The sequence below is a fragment of the Anarhichas minor genome, unplaced genomic scaffold, assembly GCF_050575085.1.
Source record: "Anarhichas minor isolate MPS153535 unplaced genomic scaffold, ASM5057508v1 ptg000021l, whole genome shotgun sequence".
Taxonomy (NCBI): Eukaryota; Metazoa; Chordata; class Actinopteri; order Perciformes; family Anarhichadidae; genus Anarhichas; species Anarhichas minor.
The window spans coordinates 7,766,249-7,772,887 of NW_027466467.1; positions in this window are offsets into that span (position 1 = coordinate 7,766,249).

The window sequence follows — 6,639 nt, forward strand, 5'->3', positions numbered from 1 at the left end:
GATTTTACTCTCATCCATATCCATAAAACCATTCATCTTTCCTTTCAGGACCCCCTGGCTCAACTCCATTCTCCTCTAAAAGCTTTAGTTGATTTTCAGATGGGCGCTGAGAATGCCACCTCAAGCTGATAGCAGTTGGAGCGCGTTGGGGAGGAAAGAGGGGGTTGCCCCGGGGGTCCTCGAAGGCCCAGACGTGCTCATTAATACACGGCTATATAGGGTGCCACAGACAACAAAGAGCAAGAGGGTGGTGAGACACACATTGATGTAAAGGCGTGTATAGTATGAGGCCAAGGTTAACATTCATACTGAGTAGTTATTCATCCAAGCACTCACGTAAATGCTTAAATGTGAGCTTCACACAAACATGATTTTACACAAACACACACACACACATACACACACACACACACAGACTTTCTGTCTTCCACTCAGTTGAATTTGACTATCCACATACTGTTTGTTTGTTCAACACACAAAAAGATCCAGCTCACGAGCAAACAGCTATCAGAGATCATTACAAAACTATACACCCTCTGTGTGTGTTCCTGTCTCACAGTCATCCTCTAAGTCAGCTAATGATGTACTGGCACGCACCGTGTAGCTGCGTAGCCATTCGCAGAGCTGGCATGAGTTAATGGCCCTGGCACCCCACGCCCACGGTAAAGTGATACGTCCAACTGGCTTGGTGGCACGAACACAGTCAGGACTGAACAGATGCCACTCATTTCTGCTGGCCAAAGTGACCCAGCAATCAGCTGGCTAAACACCTAAAAAAATCTCAGCAGGCTGGTAATGAAAGGAACGAATGCTCTGTTGGGTGACAGCACAGCGTGGAGCCTCGCCACAGTGGCAGCGTTTCTCTCTCCTACTTTCTGTTTGTCCTTTTCCTGCTCTTGCCAGTTTCAGGGCTGATCCTCACTTAGCTGATATTCCGCTGACCCTCACTCTGTCTCTCTGTTTCTGACCTCGATCTCCTCCTCTTGTCTCATTTTCACTCTCATTCTGCCATTCTGTCTAATGTCTCATTCGCTTTTTTCTATCACATAAAACACTCATTCAGCATTTTTTTTATCTGCCCTGCCATCCTCTCGCTGGGCAGCACTGGTGTGTGTGTGTGTGTGTGCGCATGCCTTCCTCTGTGCTTATGTGTGTTTGTGTGGCTGCTAGCTGATGTACTCTATGACATATTGAGGTAATAAAAAGCTGCTCTGCAGGGACGGCTGTGGCCCACTAATTAAACACCTCCTAAGCGACCTTATTGCAGGCGCCAGTTGCCATAGAATCAGAAAAACGTCTTCTGGGCCCTGCGTCAAACTGCATCTCCCATCTCTGAATTATAGACGGAGAGAAAAGGGTAAAGGGACAGAAGGATGAGCAGTTGCAAGCTCATTACTTTTAATTATTATAAATAATTATACATAATTATCATACCAGTATAAAAAATTGTATTGTACACTATCCACTAGTCGAAATAGAGGTATTGACTTGCAAGATGCAGACATGTTTTTTACAGTTCTATGGTCTGAGTTTTATAACAACGTGCTTATGATTGTCAGCATAAATGGCATAATATTCAGATAATAGAGTGTTTTGGTTCTTTCCTCAATATCATGAGCTGAAAAAAAAACACTTGACTTATTTGTATGCAGCTATATACAGTACGTTCTCTGACTATGTGCTTTAATATTGATAAATATATTTACCTTCAGGATAGTATGTCGAAAAATGCTTAAAATTTGGTTTCACAAGGCTCTGTGATCAACCGCGTAATGGTGTCATGCTGGTGAAAGCAGCAGCGTTTGAGCTTTCCTGAAATGGTGTCGGTGACTATTACGTAATAAAAGACAAAAAGAAAAGTCAAATGTATTAAAGAGATACGAAGATCAAGAATAGTTTGCTGACTACACCCAACAGACAACCCATAAAGCTTTACCGAGCCTTTTCTCTAGAACGGCTTGGCCGTGAGCAGTTAGCAAATAAATGTAAAGGAAACACTGAGTTAAATAAATCCATGTGTGTGTGTGTGTGTGTGTGTGTGTGTGTGTGTGTGTGTGTGTGTGTGTGTGTGTGTGTGTGTGTGTGTGTGTGTGTGTGTGTGTGTGTGTGTGTGTGTCTGTCTGTCTCTGTAAGGGTCAGGCCTGCTGAATGAAGGTGTCCTCTGATTTGATCCGTTGTGGGGCGGGGGTCAGCGCGACAGACGACTCAGCACCTGTCACCGGCCGAGTCCCACTCATCAGTCACCACCTCCATATGCTGCCCATTAAAATCAGACATGTGGCCACTTGGTTGGCAATGTTCACACACCTCTTGACCCTCTGCACATCTGTTGACAAAGCCTTAAACACATGCAGCAAAGGGAGCGAGGAAAGGACAGCCGACAGTTGAAGGAAAGCAAAACGAAACAGTCCTGCTGAAACTAAAGTAAACTGACTTTTGGTCGATAGGTCTAGTACTCATTAACTCATGCTACGATGCAAAACCTTTTACAGTTGCGTGGTCCGAGAGAAAAGAAGAATGTTTTGTTGAAGGGTTTTAAAGATTAATGCCGGTGTTATCTACATTTTTCTATCTATTAACGATTTGATGATGAAACGACCAAAATCAACAATGTGCTAGTCCGTGTCTCAATACTTTATGACTTTCCTCCCCTGACTGCAGCACTAAGCCCCAAGATGTAAACCAACATAAAAACAGGTCCCAACAATATTCAAATATTCCTTTCATTTAAAAAAAAGGCTTAAGATTTCATAAAGCAGCTGGGCATTGTAGTTTGTAGCAAACGCAACTCAAACAGTGGTACATTGTGTATTTTCTGACAGTGAGCGACGTGTTTTTCATGAAACTGTGTTCAATTCCACATAATTCACAGACCTCAGTGTGAACAGTGGGACTACTTTTCTTATACAGGTTATGGACTAACTGTATTTTAAGACGCTAACACTGCTATATGCAACACAAAACACTTTCCCCAACACACAATTGTAATCTCTTGAGTACAATTTTTATATAAAGTATGATTTTTCTTGTCATAGCAACCTCCTTGGCGTCAACTTTCATTCATGACCATTTCTGTCTCAGTACACTTACTATGATTGCTATGGTGCACATAGTATTTAGTATCATTCACTTTCGTTCTTCATGCTTCATTGTGCATCTGTTCTTGTACTTCTTATTTCCTTGTGTGTGATCGATAAAGTTTACTTAGTTTCACCCCTATGAAACCTGGTGACAGTGTGATCTTTGAAACATCCAGATTAATGGTGGAGAGGTAAGTTCCTGTGCAAATAAACCCCCAAAACAACCTGTACTGCTAGAGGTATGTATTATTTGTAATTTGAGTGAATTTACCCTTTAACGCTTGATTTAAGGCAACAACATTAATTCTCAATTGTAGAGTAAAAGATGCATGAAAGCAGTTGAATCTGAATTAGACCTTTACTGAAACATGGCCAGTAGCGGGAGTAAGGCCATGCATTTAAGTGCAGCCTGAGAGAGGGAGAGAGAGAGAGAGAGAGAGAGAGAGAGAGAGAGAGAGAGAGAGAGAGAGAGAGAGAGAGAGAGAGAGAGAGAGAGACACATGAAATAAGGGTGCATGAGTTCAAAGTGGTAGAATAAATTCTCTCTATACCAATGACACTCCTGATTAATAGGTGTGTGTGCATGCCATTATATTTTGATGCGATTGTAAGCCTAATATGCCTGTGTTTGTGTAAAATGCAAGAGAGCGTGCGAGCGCACTTGAATGACTGTGTTAAAGAAATGCAGAGGGCATTCTCTTCAAACGGATTGTATTCAAAGAGCAGGGAGTTTAAAAAGGAGACAGCACTGAGGGCAGTCGGGTTTGAACTGTGTTTGTGCAAAGCAGTCTGCCTTTAAAAAAAGAAAAGAAGGAATTCCTGAAGAGCATTCGCTGAGTTTTCATGGGGAAGGAGAGAATACTTGGAGAAATAAAGATAAAGTGGTGGAGCCAGACAGACAGGGAGAAAGGGAGTTTACTCGACGAAGAGCAGAGAGAGGAATAAGGGGAGAAAGAAAGAGAGAAAGAGCAGGACACATAGAGGGAGAACATTTGCCTGGGGCGCCGCTACGTGCTGTGCCTCCTTTCTCCCCCTTTCTTCAGGAGAGCGCTGAAACCGGGCGGAGCCCCATATAGCTGCACCAATCTGACCTCGGCGCTGCTGGAGTGATGGCTAGGGGGTTACCATGTCAGTGGTCTAATGCCCCGTCCTGCCGGCTCCCTCACACACGCATAATAAACACTCTTCATAACCCGTTAGGCATCACCCACCGCCCAAAGAGAGTATTAACTATAGAGGTTATTAGTAAAGGCACAAATCCTCAAAAGGGTAACAGTCGTGTTGCATGTTAAGACAGGTGCTTTTATTTGTCACACACTTGTCGATATGCTCTCTCAATAGATGACACCTGGGAAGAAGAGGAACGTTATTAAGACGAACTGAGACAGCGTCTTCTCTTCCATTGCTGGTGTTTCCATATGTGGAAGTGTACAAAATACTTTAACTCGGTGACCTCTTTAGCTTCGTTGTAAACTTCTTAAAAATTGGTGAAATTATTGGATGTGATCTGTAATTGGCATGGACACTCAGACATCCAGAGAATATCATTGTTCATCTTAACTGGCATTATAGCCTATTTAACTAGCTCATTAGTCTACTTTGTTGGTTCTCAGGAAGAAGACACGTGGTGTGTGGGGAGAAGCAGCAGACTGGATGGAGATGAGGACATCAAGGTGAGGAGAGGTGGACCTGTGCTGAAGGCTTGGGCGATATGACGAGAGTACTTTTCAACATGAAAGCTGAACACTATAATTGTTCACGTGTCCACAATTACAGAACAATATTCACTAATGCAACGCTTGTTATTAATTTTCTATTATATTCAGACTCTTCTTCTCTGGCTTTCTCTTTGCTTCACTGCTTTATTGAAACATAAAGAGAAAAAAAAGTAATATATCTGATGTTCTGTTATTGTGGTTATACAGATGTAAGTTGCGGTGCTGTTAGAGCGCCGCTACACCGCCCTGTTAAGTGTGTGTGTGTGTGTGGGAGAGTTAACAATTTCTGTCCGCAGTGAAAATGTTGTTTTTGAAAGGCTTAACGCCAACAAATATGGATTCAATTGATTTTGTTAGATAAAACATGTCGTGATTGTTAAAGATGACTACATCTAACTTTATTTAAAATATATTTGACATTTGGACTATAAGGACTGAGATAGTTACAGAGACGAGATGTGTGTTTGATTCACAGAGAGCAAGAGGGAAGAGAGGGTTGAGGCCGGCGGAATGTTGCACACAATGTTATTAATAATAATGATTTGAATGTCAACGTTATGGATGAAGCTTTGAACACTTCAGCACAGCTCTATTAATTAGCCTAACCATGTAGCCCTAACTCCAGCAGGAAAGATGTCCGCTCTCATTAACTAAAAGAATGCAAACGCACCTATTTGACAATTCTTTGCGTCTCTGTCCTCCCAAAACGTTGGAGGAGCAACTGACCACTGAGAGAAGCAGCTCCTCACCAGACGGATCTCAGTTTTGGAGTGTGTCTTTTAAATGAAACGTATTATTTGTGTAAAACAAATATCACCTTCTGCATAGGAGCATATTGTGGCTTTTTTAGACGGCGCTCGATGAAAACTACTATGTAAGCCCTTTTTTGATGAACTTTTGCTCAGATGTGAATATTAACACTCCGATGGGAATCATATGCTACCGGACCTATACATGTTCTTATGAAGACGTGGCAAATGTGGAAATTGCTTGTCTCTAGTGTTATCTAGCATTATCCCTCAGTGTACTCCCTGAGCAAATAAAGCATCATATCTGTACTTCAAACCTAAAGGCCACTATAGGAATCTCAGTGTGTGTGTGGGTGTGTGCACACTTGTCCTTGCTTCACTGTGCTCTATAAGTTTGATCTCACTCGAGGGATAGCCTGTGCTTGCTCAACACCCTGTGCCTATCTGATCTCTACTGCTCTGAAATATCCAATTCAATTTCTTCTGTTGATAGATGCCTGTGCTCTTTCAGCCCTCTGGGAGCACTCTTTCCTTCCTACTTGCCTCCGACTCATCGCTTGTGAGACCACTCAAGATTCATCAGGTTGACCCCCTATTGTAAACAACTGAGATCAGTTTATTATCAGCACACGCTGCATTCATGTCGGTTCAGTAGTTGCTGATGAACACAAAATGTTTGCAGCAAACACTTCTTCTTTTTTCAAAGTTGAAGTTGTTTCGGAAAAGTGGTACCCAATTACAATCACACACTACAAAGTTGGCTACTCGGTAAACAAGAGCTGACAGTTAACAGAGAGCTGTCAATCAGGGCCTGTAAAGCCCTGAAGCTCCGCCCCTGCTGCTGCACAGTGCGCTCTTCGTTTTTGTTTATTCAAAGTTTATTTACATTGAACATGTCGCGTGTCCAAATTGCACCAAATTATACAAAGCACTCCATGGGGTCCCCAGCAAAACACCCAAAGTGTGAACCAGATCAGATGAGCGGTTCTTGAGATATGCAAACACACAGACAGACAGTTCCTTGCTTTATAGTCAGATGGTGAACCGTGGTAATCATTATTAAGAGAGTGAGAAACTCAATCACAGCTTCTC